Source organism: Mus caroli, chromosome 4 (genome assembly GCF_900094665.2).
Source record: "Mus caroli chromosome 4, CAROLI_EIJ_v1.1, whole genome shotgun sequence".
Taxonomy (NCBI): Eukaryota; Metazoa; Chordata; class Mammalia; order Rodentia; family Muridae; genus Mus; species Mus caroli.
In genome coordinates this window covers 68,464,048-68,480,168 of record NC_034573.1, presented here as the reverse complement: position 1 = coordinate 68,480,168, position 16,121 = coordinate 68,464,048, and the positions used below count along the sequence as shown (strand labels likewise).

Genomic DNA, 16,121 nt, shown 5'->3' with positions numbered 1-16,121 from the left:
AGTACATTGGCTGTCCATCTGGATCTTTTAGTCTATCCATTTATATGCTTGGGTGTGTTACCTCATTAATATCTTTCTTCCCAAGCCTCAGCGAAGTGCATGAACAAATTTCCCTGTTGTGAACTTGAGTGGTGACAATAGATAGCTTTCCTTGGAGAATTTTTGTTTCCTTTACTTTCCACTTTAACCCCCCCCCCCCGAATCTATAACTCCTTAAGGGACTTGTCTAACATTTTCTCCAGAACATATACTATCAGAAATCATTGGGAAGATGAAGGTGAAGTCAGAGAACCTGGGAATTCTCTTTGTGCTCCAGGCCTCAGTTCACGAGCAGCACCTGTTGATAATGGAATGGCTCCATGAAATAGCAGGTCTATTTTAATCCTTACTGTAGTCATTTGCCTACTAGTCGCAATGAAAAAGTAGCTGGTAAAGATTTCTATTTTAAGAATTAGCTTTGATCAAGTCACTTCCAATTATTGTTGAAAGCAGACAAGGTATAAATTATAAATAAATTGATTAATGAAGTCAGATTAGTTTAGCTGTTACTCATTATAGCCATGCATTTTAAAAAGTCATTTAATGAAAGCAATGGAATTATATGAAAGAAATTTTATGATTGGATGTGTGTGTGTGTGTGTGTGTGTGTGTGTGTGTGTGTGTGTGTGTGAAAGAGAGAGAGAGAGAGAGAGAGAGAGTTGTGTATGCATCTCTGTAGATGAATGTGAAAGAACACTCATACATGTCAGAGTGTGCATAGACTAGAAGTCAATATCCAGATGACTGTCTTATGACTGTCTTATTCACCTTTCCACCTCATTTTCTGAGAAAGGGTCACTCATTAGACCCAATGCTTACTATTTTAGCTAGATCAGTGAGTCAGAAAACCCATGGGATGTGCCTGGCTCTATCCACAGGATGAGAGCATTACAGACAAAGCTAGTTATTTTTTTTTTAAGCATAGTTTTTGAGGGTCTAAGCTCAGGTCCTCCAGTGCCTACTCTGTCTCCTATTTTATTAAAATTGTTCTATTCCTAGGTCTTTGTCCCCCAACCTATAAAATATATAAAGAAAATAGTCATCCTTACAATGTGTGTTCCTGAGTGGAAACATCCTTTATGTTTGAGAAATGTAGGCAAAAATGTACTGTCTTTTCAATCAATGGATTAAGCAAGATAAACTCCACTTAAAAAAATGTAAAGAAGCTTTTTAGCAGATATTCAAAATACCCCATGGTCAGTGTTTCTTTAAATCAAAATATGTGCCTATGCAGTCAGCCCTAAACACATATTATGTATGAGCAACAATAAATAAATTTAGAGGGTTGTATTTATAAATTTATATATGTGTGTGTGTGGGTATGTGAAGTTTGAAGAGAGGGAAGGGAAATTATATATAAATAAATAAATAAATAAATAAATATATGTATGTGTGTGTGTGTGTGTGTGTGTGTGTAAGAAAAGAAAGATATGTGCTAAAGGTTGTAGTCTTTGGTCAAAAATCACATTCTGCTTGTCATCTGGGTTATTTTAAATCAGTCAGATGCATAAGACTCTGAGGGGTCAAGCTTTAACCACACAAAGCCAAATGGAGGACTATTTCGTGCTAGGAATAAAAACCTTGTGGTACCTCCTCTGTGTGTTCTTGCTTGCTTTATTTGTTACTAATAATCTACCCTTCTAGAGAAGTAAAAAAAAAATAATTGTATTGCAGAAATACTTTGGATTATGTGATCATTTTCTCTTTGAGATTCCAGACCTATTTATACCAAGGAGTAGCAGCCACTTCAGAAGGCACAGTGGGACACTGCTATCATCCTTACATTACCAAAGAAAAATTGGAGCTCAGAAATGTGATATTGTATGCCCTAGAGCTGGTGCATGGATCAGGACAGAATTTGAACCCAGGCTTATTTGATTCCAAACCTCAGGTTTTTTCCCCCTAGTCTCTCTGTGATAATTCCAACTTCATGAAGTGATTAGTCCTTATTGTACAATGTAGTTCCTTACATCTTCTCATTTCTAATCACACTGTGGGCTCTGTGTTAGTTTCTTTACACTACTATAACAAATTATTCCAAATGTAAATACATCTCATTTTTTTCAAAATAGATATCAGCACCAAATAAAAGCAGAGAAACCACTGAATTATACATCATACATCAAATGGACCTAATGGATATTTGATGAAGATTCCACCTAAACACCAATGAGTATACTTTCCACATAACAGTATCTGGAAGCTTCTCAAATATTAGATCACATGCTGAAATACAAGAAGACCTTTAAGTATTATTTAAAAAATTAATTTCATGTATCCTTCATGATCATTATGCAATGGAACATAAACTGGACAGCAAATAAAATTCCAGTGGGTATTTAAAACATTATGGACGTGAATAAAACATAATACTGAGTGATAAATGAGTCAAAGAAGAAATCAAGAAGAACTAAAACTATTCTTGGAACTAAATAAAAATGAAACTACAATATAACAAAAGGCTTTTAGGCATATTTAATGCTCTAAGAGGAAAGTTCATAGACTTAAGTACTGACATAAAAAAATCAGAAAGACAACAAATAAATGATTTAATGATGCAACAATTTGGGAAAAAAGAAGAAATTAAAATCAAAACCTAGTAGATGAAAAGAAATTAACCACAATCAAACCAAATTAAGTTTATCCAAGATCAGTAACCTAAGGAAATCCATGGAAAATAGGAGATCTGACTAAGAAAAATCTGAATAAGAAAAGACCAGGACTAAGTAGATTCAGAGCAGAATTGTATTAGACTTTCAAAGATGATTTACAACCTATACACCTTAAAATAAATTTTAAAAATAGAAATAAAATATTATTTCAACACTCATTCACGAAAACTGTATTACTCTAATACCCAAACACATATAAAAATAAAACTACATATCAATATTTATTATGAAGATAGATGTAAAACTCCTCAATAAAACACTAGAAAACTGAATAAAGGCATACATTAAGAAGACCATACGTCCAAATCAAGTTGTCCTTATTTTTCTAATGCAGAGATGGCACAACACACAAAGATCAATAAATGTAATGAATCATATGAAAGATTTTAAAAACAAACATCACACAATCTTCTCAATGGATTCAGACAAATCATTTGACAAAACCCAACTTTATTTCATGACAAAAGTCCTAGAGAGACCAGGATTGAAAGAAACATTCCTCAACATAATACAAGAAATATACATTAAGCTCACAACTAATATTATGCTAAATAGAGAAAAGCTCAAAGCAATTCCATTAAAATAGAAAAGGGCTGTGTTACTATCCACACTACTTTTTAATATCATGCTCGAGCACTACCTGCAGCAATAAGGCAAAAGAAGGAAATTAAAGAAATTAAAAATTGCAAAAATGTCTAAATCCCTATTTGAAAGTAATGTGATCTTATACAGGATAAATGTCAAGAAACTCTACCAGTAAACTCTAGAAATACTCAACAGGAAAATGGCTGGGTATAAAAATCAACTTACAAGAGTCAGTGGTATTTCTATAGAGAAACAGTAAATACAACAAGAAAGGTATCATGGATACACACCAGCTTATAATTGTATTAGAAAAATAAAATATAGAGAGAAATAAAATGAGCCAAGGAGGTTAAAGATCTCTACAACAAAAAAGTTAAAATCTCTGAAGAAAAAGATTAACACATATAATAGAAATTGGAAAGACAGCCATGTTCATGGATCAGTAGAATTAACATTGTGAAAATAACTGCACAACCAAAAGCTATTAACAAATTAAATGCAATACCAATAAAAATTACCATGTCACTCCCTACAGAAATAGAAAAAAATATTCAAAAATTCATATGGGAAAAAGTACCCTCGTAGCCAAAATAATCATTAGCAAAACAAATATTATTGGAAGAATTGCAATCAGACTCCAAGGTATAGCTAGCAACAAAAACAATATTGTACTTACAGAACTACAGATATGCATACCAATGCAATAAATTTCAAGACAAAAAAAAGAGTACATTGACTATGGGCATCTGATATTTGAAGAAGATGAGTGGGAAAACAGGATCTTCAACAAATGTTGCTTAGAAAACAGTATGTTCACATAATGTTAGACCCATATTTATCACTGTACATAAAAATTAGTTCTAAGTAGATTTAAGACCTCAGTTGGAAATACTAAATACTAAAACTGCTAAAAGAAAATATATGCAGTACATTTCAAACTACAGGTTTAAGAATCTAGGGTGGTGAGGCAAGAGTGGGTAGGTGGGTGGGAGAGCACGCCCATAGAATTCAGGTATGGGGGATAGGATAGGAGGTTTGCAGAGGGAAAACCAGGAAAGGGGAAAATATTTGAAATGTAAATAAATAAAATATCCATTAACAAAAGAAAAAGAAACAACTTGTTGAGTGAGGAAGAATGGTAACCATATAAAAAATGGACCATAGGTCTAAATGGAAAATTCTTAATAGAAAAAATAAAAATTACTAAAATATACCTCAAAAAGTATGTATCACCCTTAAAAATTGGGAACGATCAAATTAAAACAACTTTGAGATTTCATCTTACTACAGTCAAAATAAATAAAATCAATAACAAAGGCTGAAGAAGATGTGGGGAAAGGAAAGCTCTCACTCTTTTGGAGAATACAAACAGATTTATCTTTTCTTCAAATCATTTCACAGAGTTTTCAAAAAACTAAAAATAAATCTACCACGTGACCCAGCTATACAATTCCTGGGCATATTCAGATACTTGCTCAGCAATGTTCTTTCCTGTACTGCTCATACCAAGCTAGAAATTGTGAACAACTTAAATGTCCTTCAACAAATGCATGGACATGGAATATATTATACATTATGCACTACGCTATGGTATACAGATATAAAGAAACTGAAAACATGAAATTTGCATGTGAATAAATGGGTCTAGAAAAGATTGCAACAAATGGAGACCCTTACAGAAAACCAAAAGTAGGCATAAGAGATCAGCCCAAATTGTCAGGAGCTCAGCTGAAGTGAATATATCTGCAGTACAGATACTGTATCAGTGTGTCTGACAACACTGCAAAAGAAGGAGCAGAAAGATTTAAAACCAGAATGCCAGGAAACAGCTGTGATACTGCCTCTCTTAGAAGTGGATGCATATCACAGAATAAGGTTGATCTTCAAAAACAACAAAAATAATAGAAAGTCCACATACACATGGAAGCTTACCAACACTCTACTCAATGGTAACTTGATCAAGGAAGAAATAAACAAATTAAAGACTTTTTAGTGTTTAATGAAAATGAAGCCACAACATACCTAAACTTATGAGACACAATGAAAGCAGTTCTAAGAGGAAAACTCATAGCTCTGAGTGCCTCCAAAAAGAAACTGGAAAGAGCATACACTAGCAGCTTGACAGCACACCTAAACGCTCTAGAACTAAAGGAAGCAAATTCACCCAAGAGGAATAGATGGCAGGAAATAATCATACCCAGGGCTGAAATCAACCAAGTGGAAAGAAAAAGAACTATACAAATATTCAACCAAACGAGGAGCTGGTTCTTTGAGAAAATCGACAGAATAGATAAACCTTTAGCCGGATCAACTAGAGGACACACAGACAGTATCCTAATTAACAAAATCAGAAATGAAAATGAAGACATAACAACAGATCCAGAAGAAATACAAAAAAAGTCATCAGATACCACTACAAAAGACTGTATTCAACAAAACTGGAAAAGAAGGTTGAAATGGACAATTTTCTAGACAGATAGCAGGTACCAAAGTTAAATCAGGATCAGATTGATGATCTAAATAGTCCCATATCTCCTAAAGAATAGAAACAGTCATTAATAGTCTCCCAACTCCCCCCCCCCAAAAAAAAAGCCCAGGACCAGGTAGGTTTAGGGCAGAATTCTATCAGACCTAATACCAATATTCCTCAAACTATTCCACAAAATAGAAACAGAAGGTACTCTATCCAATTCATTCTATGAAGCCACAATTACTATGATACACCATCGACACAAAGACCCAACAAAGGAAGAGGACTTCATACCAATTTCCCTTATAAATATTAATTCATATTAATTCATATTATTAATTAATATTAATAGTAAAATTCCCTGTGGCTTGTACAGACATCCCTATTGTTTTACCTACCTCCCTTTGATATTTACCTTCCTGCTCCCCTAAGATGCTACCCTTTTTCAATTTTCCACATCAGATCATTTGTATTCTAGCATTACCATCGATTCTCTTTCTTCTTTTGTGCCACAGTCTCCGACCCACGGAGACAAGAACAATACGGACAAGACAGGTTCACGCAGCTTCCGCAGCTTCCTTTTTACTTGTAGCTTTTTTTACTTAGGGCAAGGGCTATATTTTTACAATAGCAGCAACTGACCTCATCTTGCTCCACACCACCTCATCCAATCAGAACCACACAAGCTCAAGGCACGAGCTCAGATCAGTCACAGATAGGCTGACAGATCTGGATCACGAGGAATAATCTAACTTGGCAGGCAGTTTACACATGCAGTTTCACTGCGCATGTTCGGGCAAGGCAGTAGACATGGGGGTTTCAGGGGGCCTGGCAATGGGCCAGGGTGCCACCTTGGCTCATGTGGCCACACCCACTTCCCGCATCTCCCCCTTTTTGCTTTATTAGTAGCTCTGGGATCAACATCTGTCTTAGGTTGCCCCCATTTGTGCCACATCCTTACCCATCATGGGAGTGATGAACTCACTTTCGCAATCCTGTCTTAGGTTGGTATGTGCACATGAGGGTCTTACCCATCATTGATTACTGATCCAGCATGTTGAGCCAACATTTCGGGGATGTTCCTGCTTCTAAGGCTACCATAGCCTGCACTAAGGCTCGTTTATTAGCCCTGTGCTGCCTTTGCTTACGTGCCATCCACCAAAGCATTCCTCCACACACAACAGTCAGCAGGAGCGCCCAAAAGTCCATCCCTCCCCAATTTTTTAAGAATCCCACAGTTCCCTGGATGATCTCCAGCCATTGCTTTGCAGTTGCAATCTCCACATGGGTGTTGTTCACGGCAAAAATCGATGCGCACAATTCCTTCATCTTTGTGTCGAGATCATGACTCCAACTTCCTAGCAGCATCACACCAATTGCATGCAACAGATTTGAAGCTCTGGGAAAATTCTGATACTGAACAGAGGTTACACACATTCCTGACATATGAGTAATGCAGGAAACAAATACTAACTGCTCCAACAGCTTGTGCAGATTGATAGGGAAATACATGAACTTGGGATTGATTTCCTTCAACATAAACTACTCCCACGCCGCATTTGGATCAATCAGTAAACACATTAACAGCACCTGGGATTGGCTCAGTCCGGGTAATTCTGGGGTATATCATAGGATTTCTCATGACAAACTGAAGCCAATTAGTGGAGGCAAGTACCTCAATCTGTTTTACATCAGGTTGTTTACCAAAAGCTCCTAGCCCCACCTTTATAGGAGTATATGGCATGATTATAAGATTTGACTGGGCTACGTGGGACTCAAGCTGAATTACAGTAAAGGTAGCCTGGACCCCATTAGTTGAAACTGACTCCTTCAATCTTTGTACAACCTTCTCATGATACTTTTGCCCCTGTTGATCTTGAAATACTGGGAAGGCCCCTGCAACTGCGAGCACATTTTTCCAGACTTCTGCATGAAGACTACATTTTCCCCTTTTGTCTCCCTCATCTTTACAGGGGTGGGGGTGGGGAGAAAGGGCAGAAGGCAACTGAGGGGCTGATGGTTTGGGCAGCCTACTGTGCCTCAAACTCAAGTGGGATATCGGACTATAGATGTCACTGGCACTATCAGTCCCGCCGCTGTCAGTAGTAGACCTTTCAGAGCTAGATTACTTCTTTTCTTTCTTATCTTTGGTTTGTTTAAGCTGTTTAGGTTTTTGGCTGCTAGCCTGAGAAGCAATCTCCTTAGCCTCCTCAAGCGCCACCACTCTTTCCTCTATTTCAACATTGTACTTTCCACTGGTATCCCTCAAGCACACCCTGACCAAGTTCCAGATGGCTAACATCCCTACAGGTAGAGAGTTCTTCATATCAGAAGCTTGGAGATACCTTCCCAAACACTCCCAGCACTGTTGATTAATATACCCTTCCTCTAAAAACCATGGGGCTTCCTTGGAGAGGGTATCCAAAAATCTGTCCACCATCTCTGCTTTCATGTTAATACCGCTTCTTTTAAGAAGCTGAATCAACGCCATTTTAACTTTCATTTTAGATGCAGTTGAACCCATGTTGCTTAAATTTCCTTCTTTTCTATTCCTGAGAACCTTAGTGCTCCATCCACTTTTTTCCGGGGAACCTGTCAGGCCTATGCTTTCTTTACTTACGTTGCTTAAATTCCCTTCACTCTATATCTGAGATCCTTAACGCTTCATGCCTTTTTTTCCTGGGAACCTGACAGGCCTGTACTTTCTTTACTTACCATTTCTGACCAATGCGATGAGTTCCTACAGGGCACCACTTGCAGCTGTCTCCAACCTGCAGAGACAAGAACGACAAGGACACCAAGACAGGTTCACACAACTTCCACAGCTTCCTTTTTACTTGCAGCTTTTTTTTACTTAGGGAAAGGGGTATATTTATACAGTAGCAGCAACTGATCTCATCTTGCTCCAAACCACCTCATCCAATCAGAATCATACACGCTCCAGACACGAGCTCAGGTCGGTCACAGATAGGCTGACAGATCCGGATCACGAGGAGTAATCTAACTTAGCAGGCAGTTTACACATGCAGTTTCACTGTGCATGTTCGGGCAAGGCAGTAAACATGTGGGTTTCACGGGGCCTGGCAATGGGCCAGGGTGCCATCTTGGCCCATGCATCCGCACCCACTTCCTGCACTTCTGTATTTACCAACTTCTCTTTCCAGTTTCCCTGATCAGACCAATGTTACCTTGCAATTCCTCTCTCTATTGTTCCTAAACACCTGTATCCTGCCAATGTTCCTGTTTTTCTTTCTTAGTCTGTGGTTACTGTTAGGTATAAATCATATCTGACGATGTGGAGCTAGGATCCTCCAACAAGAGAGAGCATTAAAGTACTTGTGAAATGAGACGAGGGTTGATGCTGGAAGCTTTTTTTTTTTTCAAACTCCATTACTCTCCAAATTATTAATATTTTTTCAGAAACACCCTCTCACTGAACTTAAAGTTCACTGATTAAACAAGACTTATCAGAAACATCCCCCCTTGTCTCCATCAAACCCTGCTTCTTTTTTTTTTCCGTTTAATTTTTGAGGTTTTTGGCACAATTACTGTTTCTATCCCTATACACTTTCCTTCAAATTAATGGCCTCTTTACTGTTCTGCATGAGTATATGTATATACACATATACTTAAATATAACATTTTCAGTCCATACAATGCTCTTTCAGGGTTGATCATTTGACATTGGACTACCAATTGGTGTGCTCTTCCCTGTGAAAATACCTGTTTCACCCTCTGTTCTCTTCAGTTGCCTCTAAATTTTGTGTAGTATTGTGTAGCATTGTGGGCTTTTACCTATCCACTCTGGCATTTCTATTAGAGTATTCCTTGTTTATCTCTTATTTGGGCACTATATATATATATATATATATATATATATATATATATATATATTCAGGTCCTCCTGCTTGTGTGACAAAATGTTACTGACTAAGCCATTTCCTTAGGCTTTCTGTTTAAAATTATGCTGAGCTGATATATTAGGCAAAAAAAAAATTGCTTAGAATGTTTTGTGCCTATTCTTTTCCCACATATGCAGCCATCATTGTATTCTTTTCTGATTTTCCTACTTCTGCCTTTAAACGTCTAGGTCAACTTTACATCATCATATTTACTACTCTGTCTACTCACATCTAATTTTGAAACTTCTTCCTCTAAAGCTGTTCATCAAAACTGCTAATACTTACAGGCTACTTTCTCATCTTAATTCGCACTCTCTTTAGGTGTACATGCATTCTTACCTCCAAAATAGGGTTCTTTTTATTGCCCACAGCCCATCACAGGATGTCAAAAGTCCTAAATACTTTCAGAAGTCTCCTTTCCAACATATCCCTCTCCTGGACTGGTTCATGATCACTATCTTCTTTTCTTATTTTGGTAAAAAATATATATATATATATCAAACTGCCCTAAGTGGAGGAATAAATTCACACTACCAAGAATTTTGTTCAAAGTCTTTTGGAACTATTGGCTAGCTATAGCTCTTCAGTTGAGTATTAGCATCTTCACCTATAAAATGAGATGGAATTTTCACAGAAAATATATAAGCCTCTAATAAGATAATGCACATGTAACTGAGTTTAAGTAGTGATATACTTTTTGAGAGTATTTATTGCAAACACAATAAAATGCCAACAGATAATTGCTATGGTTGAGTCAAAACTCAATGAGCTGCAGTTTTAGATATAATCTAAGAAGTGTACTATATAAAGGTGCCAACTCTACAATACCCACTGCTTTCTCTTTTTTTCATAATCTAATATAAATGACAATACAATGTGAATGTAGATGCAAGAATTTGTTTCTCTAAACCTCATTTTAGGTCCCTTGCTGGCTATAATTGCTAGAAAAGCCAGAAGAACTAAGTAAGATCATGTATTTGGTGAAGTACAAGCCTAAAGTATAGTTAGGTACTCATTTGCAATCCTCCTTCTCATCATCATCAACTGTATTAAAAGGATGTATTAAATTGTATTAAAAATGTATTAAAAAGATGCATTAATAAGATAAAAAAAACAATGATGCACTTTCAATAGAGCCCAAATTCCATTGTATAAGCAAATGTTTTGACTCAGCTCTCTCACTGGCAGGCCATTCTTATTTTTTTTTGTCTGTTTGTTTATTTTGTCATTTTTTAAGAAGCTAGTAGATTTGAAATCTGTATTATTCAAATAGTAAGTCCTGTAACAAGCTCCAAAAGATTACCAAAAGTAATTTTTCAATAAATTCTTCCTGCTTATTACTTAGGTTTCCTAATATTTTGGTTTTGCGTGATTTTCAGACAGATTTTACTATATATCCAAGACTGTCCTAGGACTTACGATGTTTTTTTCTACCTTCTAAAGGGTTAGGTTACAGGAATTTGTTACCATGCCTTATTTAGTATTCCTAATTTCAAAACTAACTTTTGTTCAGAAGTCACTCTGAAATATAAACAGAAATGCGAACAAAATGAATTAAATATAATTAGCAGATTAATCTAGAAGACAATCTATATTTAGTATTACAAGATAAAGGATATTATAGATAAATCAATGCTAAGAGAGTTAACAATACAAAAATTTCATCCATCATCCATGAATCCATTCACACATCCATCTGCTTATTCATTCATTCATGTATAATTCACTTTTCTTCATTCTTTATCAGGTATTTAGTCACCTCTAGGCACATAGTAAGGCCTCTAGGTCTAACAAACTATTAGGTAGACTTGCCTGCTGGCCTTAGCCTAGTTGCCTATGAATTGATTATAATGTAAATAGAATGAATGAGTATCAATGTATATTTATGAAATAAGAAAATTTCTTAAGATCTGGCACGATGTCTCAGTTAGTAAAGGTCTTTGTCCAGAATAATAACCCGATTTTGATATAGAGAGTATACATGGTACAAGGAAAGAACCAACTCCCTCAAGATATCTTGTGACCTCAGCATATATACTATGGCATGCCACCCACCGAATAAATGAATGAATGAATAAAATTTATTTTTTGAAATGTAAATAAAAAATACCTAATAAAAAAAGAAAAAAAGAGAAAAATCATAAGTGAACAAATGGTCCAGAGTAGTGTATGTAGAAATAGCTGGACCTTGTTATTAGCTTGTTTGACATATAAAACTGAGGAACACTTTCGTTAATTTCTTCAGGTCCTGTATTTTCTAAAACATTGACAATGTATTCATTAAGTAGAAACTATCTTAATATTTCAATCCAATATATTAACTCATTTTCTCTATTTTAGCAGATGTTGTCAAGTGTACAAATATTCATGGTTCAAAATCTTTAAGTTATTATGGAGATTTTATTTTCCACTACATATACTGATTTTTTTTATTGCCAACTGAGTAACATTGTAACATACCCATAGTTGAAAGAATAAAGTAAGGACTATCTTCAATATCCTTCTGTGAAAATATTAATAAGCTCTCTTCTACATCTATCTATCTATCTATCTATCTATCTATCTATCTATCTATCTATCATCTATCTATCTATCTATCATCTATGTTTCTTTTTAAATACTATACATCAAGAACATATAATTCAATTAAATCCAATTTTTTGATTCATCATTAACATGATTTATTCATTTATGGGTTCCTTTTTTCATTTAAACATGAAACAAATATTCATTAGGCTTAGAATACATATATATTGTCATTTAGATACTGGTCTTTGGAGATGCTAGTGAATTTGATTGTTTCAGCTCTTCATTTAGACAGAAAATGAATATTAATTGAAATTTAGCAAAGATATATCTTATATTGGAGGATGAATAAGAATAGTGGACATATGCTCAATCGAGACAGAAAGAGAATGAAAGCCTATGAGAAAAGTGCAGTGATAATGACTTGCAAAAGAAAAATTATTTTTCTCCAATAAGGTCTCACTGGATATACAAATGATACTTAAGGGCAGGGTCCACAGCTAACAAAAGACAGCCGAAACAAAACATAGTCAATGCTATTTTTGAAGGTTTTGTCTCATAATTCTTTGACTATTTTTTTTAATCTTATAGGTCTTTCACTTACATTTTATCATTCCCAGTTTTATATTTTAATAGGATTTGTGTGTGTGTATTTATGTGTTTCTTGTGCTTTGTTTGGGGCTTTTATTTCTGTTGGCTTGCTTTGTCTTATAGCTTGCTTGTTTTTTTTTTTTTCTCTTATTTTTTTTTCTAGGTGTCTGATTTCTAATGAATGTGAGCAAGCTTGATTTGGGTGGGTTTGGAGATGGGGAAGATCTTGGAGGAGTTAGTAGAGTGAAAATTGTAGTTAGAATACATTGTTTGGAAAAAGTCTATTTTTAATCAAAAGGAAAAAAATAGTGAGTGACTTGTACCATGCTAAAGCACAGAGCTGGAGGAAGGTATGATGTTAAGGCTTGTTGGTAATATTAAGTTTTATTTTTACATTTAGAACAGTAGGACACAGAAAGGGAAACTATCACCAGAAAATTGTGACTGGGTTTGATTTGGAAGACATTCTGATTATAGTGTAAAGACTGAATTGAAGATGTGCCAGGATGGAAACCAAGGGAGAGGTGGGAGATATTATAGTAGTTCAGGGCAAAGATGGTTATCAGTTGGACAAAAATAGGTGGTAAGGTGAAAGATAACTGAAATATAAGAGTAATAGGATAGTAATGTATAAGACTTCATAGTGAGAGCAGAGATAAGTGACAGTCTGTTTTTACTAATGAGTCAAATGTGACAGAACTAAGAAAAGTCTTCAAGGGGATATTGTGTTTTAGTGTTCTCAATAATACCTTCCTTCTTCTTATTCCTGCTAGTGGTACTTTAGTAAACTTCAGGTTGTAGTTTCTCAAATTCTTTAAGTTGGTCCTCTCCTTTTCTGCCCTTCTCTCCTCTTCTCTCCTTCACTGAAATATCCTTATAGGATGTGGTGATATATTTCCACTCCCCAATTAGTGCTTGATTTGTGATCAGTAATGGTTTTATAGTATCAAGATATTTCACAATGTCTGGAGATACATTTTTTTCTTCCAACTAAAGTTATGGCATGTGGAATTTGGCTACTGATATGTACTGGATAGAAAAGAGGTATATTTATAAGCTTTGTACAATGTACAGTATAAGCTCTAGAGAAAACCTAGAAATCTCTGCCCCAAATAACAATAGAGTCAAGGTAAAAGCAAATTATGTCACAGAAGTTGACATTTTATAAAATTATCTAAATATAAAAATACTGCAGTAGCTACCTGCAAAAGATAAATTTAAAACTCTAAGGAGAAATTCAGATTCTGGGATATAGCACAGGAAAAAATCCATTATGAAAGAACAGTAATGGGAGAAAAAAATCTGCACTGTTGCATTTCTGAATTAAAGGCAAGAGCAAGGCCAGCCAGACAAAAGTATAATTTATTGCCTAAACCATTAGCTGATTAGATTTTCCATAATATGGGTTTGAGGCTCAAATGGATTACAATGGTGATCTTTGGGTCCAAACTAGAAAAATCATCTATCACATATGAGAATGGAGCAGGGAAAGAATATAAAATATTTAAAAGCTGCTGTAACTAACTTAATGAATTACAACAGTAAGGGCAAGACATAAAAGTCCTTAATCCAGGGGAATGCCAAGGAAGAATTGGCAGGTAGTTCCCATCTTGTCCTGTTGTGAGAGATTGCAGCCCATATGTTCCTGCACTTGGGGCTGCAGAACAGTGGAAGCTTTTAACACTATATACATAGAAATCCTGCATCTTGCAGAGAGTGAAAAGGTTAAAAAAAATGTCCTTGAATTCTGGACCTTCTTGGGCATTTTCTTTCTGGCTCAATATTAGTTTCCTTTCCCCCAGATGGTATTTTTAACTTATTGTATTTTATCTTTAATGTAATCATCTTGGGGATTTTAATTGCTTATTTCCAATACTAATTTCCATTCCTCTGAATTCAGAGGAAGTGGATCTGCTTTCCTTTCAATAATACAAAAACAATTTTGAAAACTACTGAGCATGAATTGTATTTAGTTTTCCAATGAAAGGTCTGCTGTGTGTCAGCTATATGCACCTGCACGCATATGTGTATGCTTAGTATTCTGTATTTGCATTTCTGGGTGTTGCTGGAAGGAAATGACTGATTAGATGCTCAAATACCATTGTTATTTATATAATAGTTTGAGACCTGTATGTTTGGAAAGGATTCTTTTGACTATTAGGATAAAGTATTTATACTTCATTTGATATTAAACTGAAAAGTTTAGGCTAGCAAAACCTCAGAAAACTCAGGGTGTTTTCTAAGTGGAAGGAACAGGCAGACATTTTGGGGACCTTTTTATAATGCCACTCTCAAGTATACAGCAAGAGGCAAATGAATGGCAGGAGCTGTGTCCGTGGATGCATTTCTTCCCTTTACTTTCAATTGTCTATTTTCATTTCCCTTTCTGTGTGTCAGATCAGCTAGTGAAACTTCACATACTAGTGATCACTGATGTCTTATATATTCAGCATCTCAAACTGGAGTTAGCCTGTTGACAGGCTTTATTTTCTGAGTCCTTCTGTTGTGAGCCACTGCCATCAATCACACCAATTTCCACCCCACCTACCTTCTTAAGATGAAGCTTTCAGTTTTTTTCTTTTGAAGAAAATCATGGTAAATATCTGAAAATTTTCAGTTTTGTGCATTTCCAATTCCATGGACATTTTTGTATCTGTGTTCTGTTTCCTTTCAGTTGTCTATGCAAGGTCTTTGCTTTTCTCTGGAACAATTGTGTGTCTGTGATCTCATGATTCAGGTACTTCGTCCCTTTTAGTCCTTAAGTCTTGAAAACTAAACATCTGAATATGGCCCTCACCTTGGGTCTTCCCCACTCTCATCTCAGCAGGGTTGTATGGGAAGGTTTTCTCTCCTCCCACCTACCATCACTGCAGATCTTCATCCAGTTACCCTTCCTGACACTGCACTGGCTCTCTCAGGACTGCATAGCCTGAGCCATAGAACAGTGACTAAGACAGAACTAACATTTTCTTTGTTTCTCTTTTGATGCCCTATGTCCATGTCCATGAACTAATTGTGAACTATGGCAGCGTACATATAGGTACATACCCACCTGAAGTCTATGTTTGGCATTGGCATTGTTGAGCTCTTATTCTGTAATTTTTCTTTTTCTGTTAGTGTGGCTTGTTCCTGGTTCCTGTCTCTGTTTCTCCTTAGGCCCCTTTGGGAGTTTCTTTCTGCCCTGACCTACTTTTTTTTTCTTTTTTAAATCTTAATACACTATGCTGTTAGCTTCAGTAATACTACTGTAGAATACTAAAATTTGCGTGATGTTGAATTTACATTTTTTCTTATACTCCAATTCTATTTTGAACATAATCTTTTTCACGTTTCCTT

At 35.7% G+C, this 16,121-nt stretch overlaps 1 long non-coding RNA gene across 1 annotated transcript in view; it reads right to left on the bottom strand.

Moving 5' to 3' along the window:
* The window catches only part of LOC110293773, a 90,033-nt gene that overhangs the window by 72,576 nt on the left and 1,336 nt on the right, over window positions 1–16,121 (bottom strand). Inside the window, exon 2 of the long non-coding RNA XR_002377846.1 lies at window positions 8,482–8,537. This is a non-coding gene — a long non-coding RNA (uncharacterized LOC110293773). The remainder of the gene's footprint in view (window positions 1–8,481; window positions 8,538–16,121) is intronic.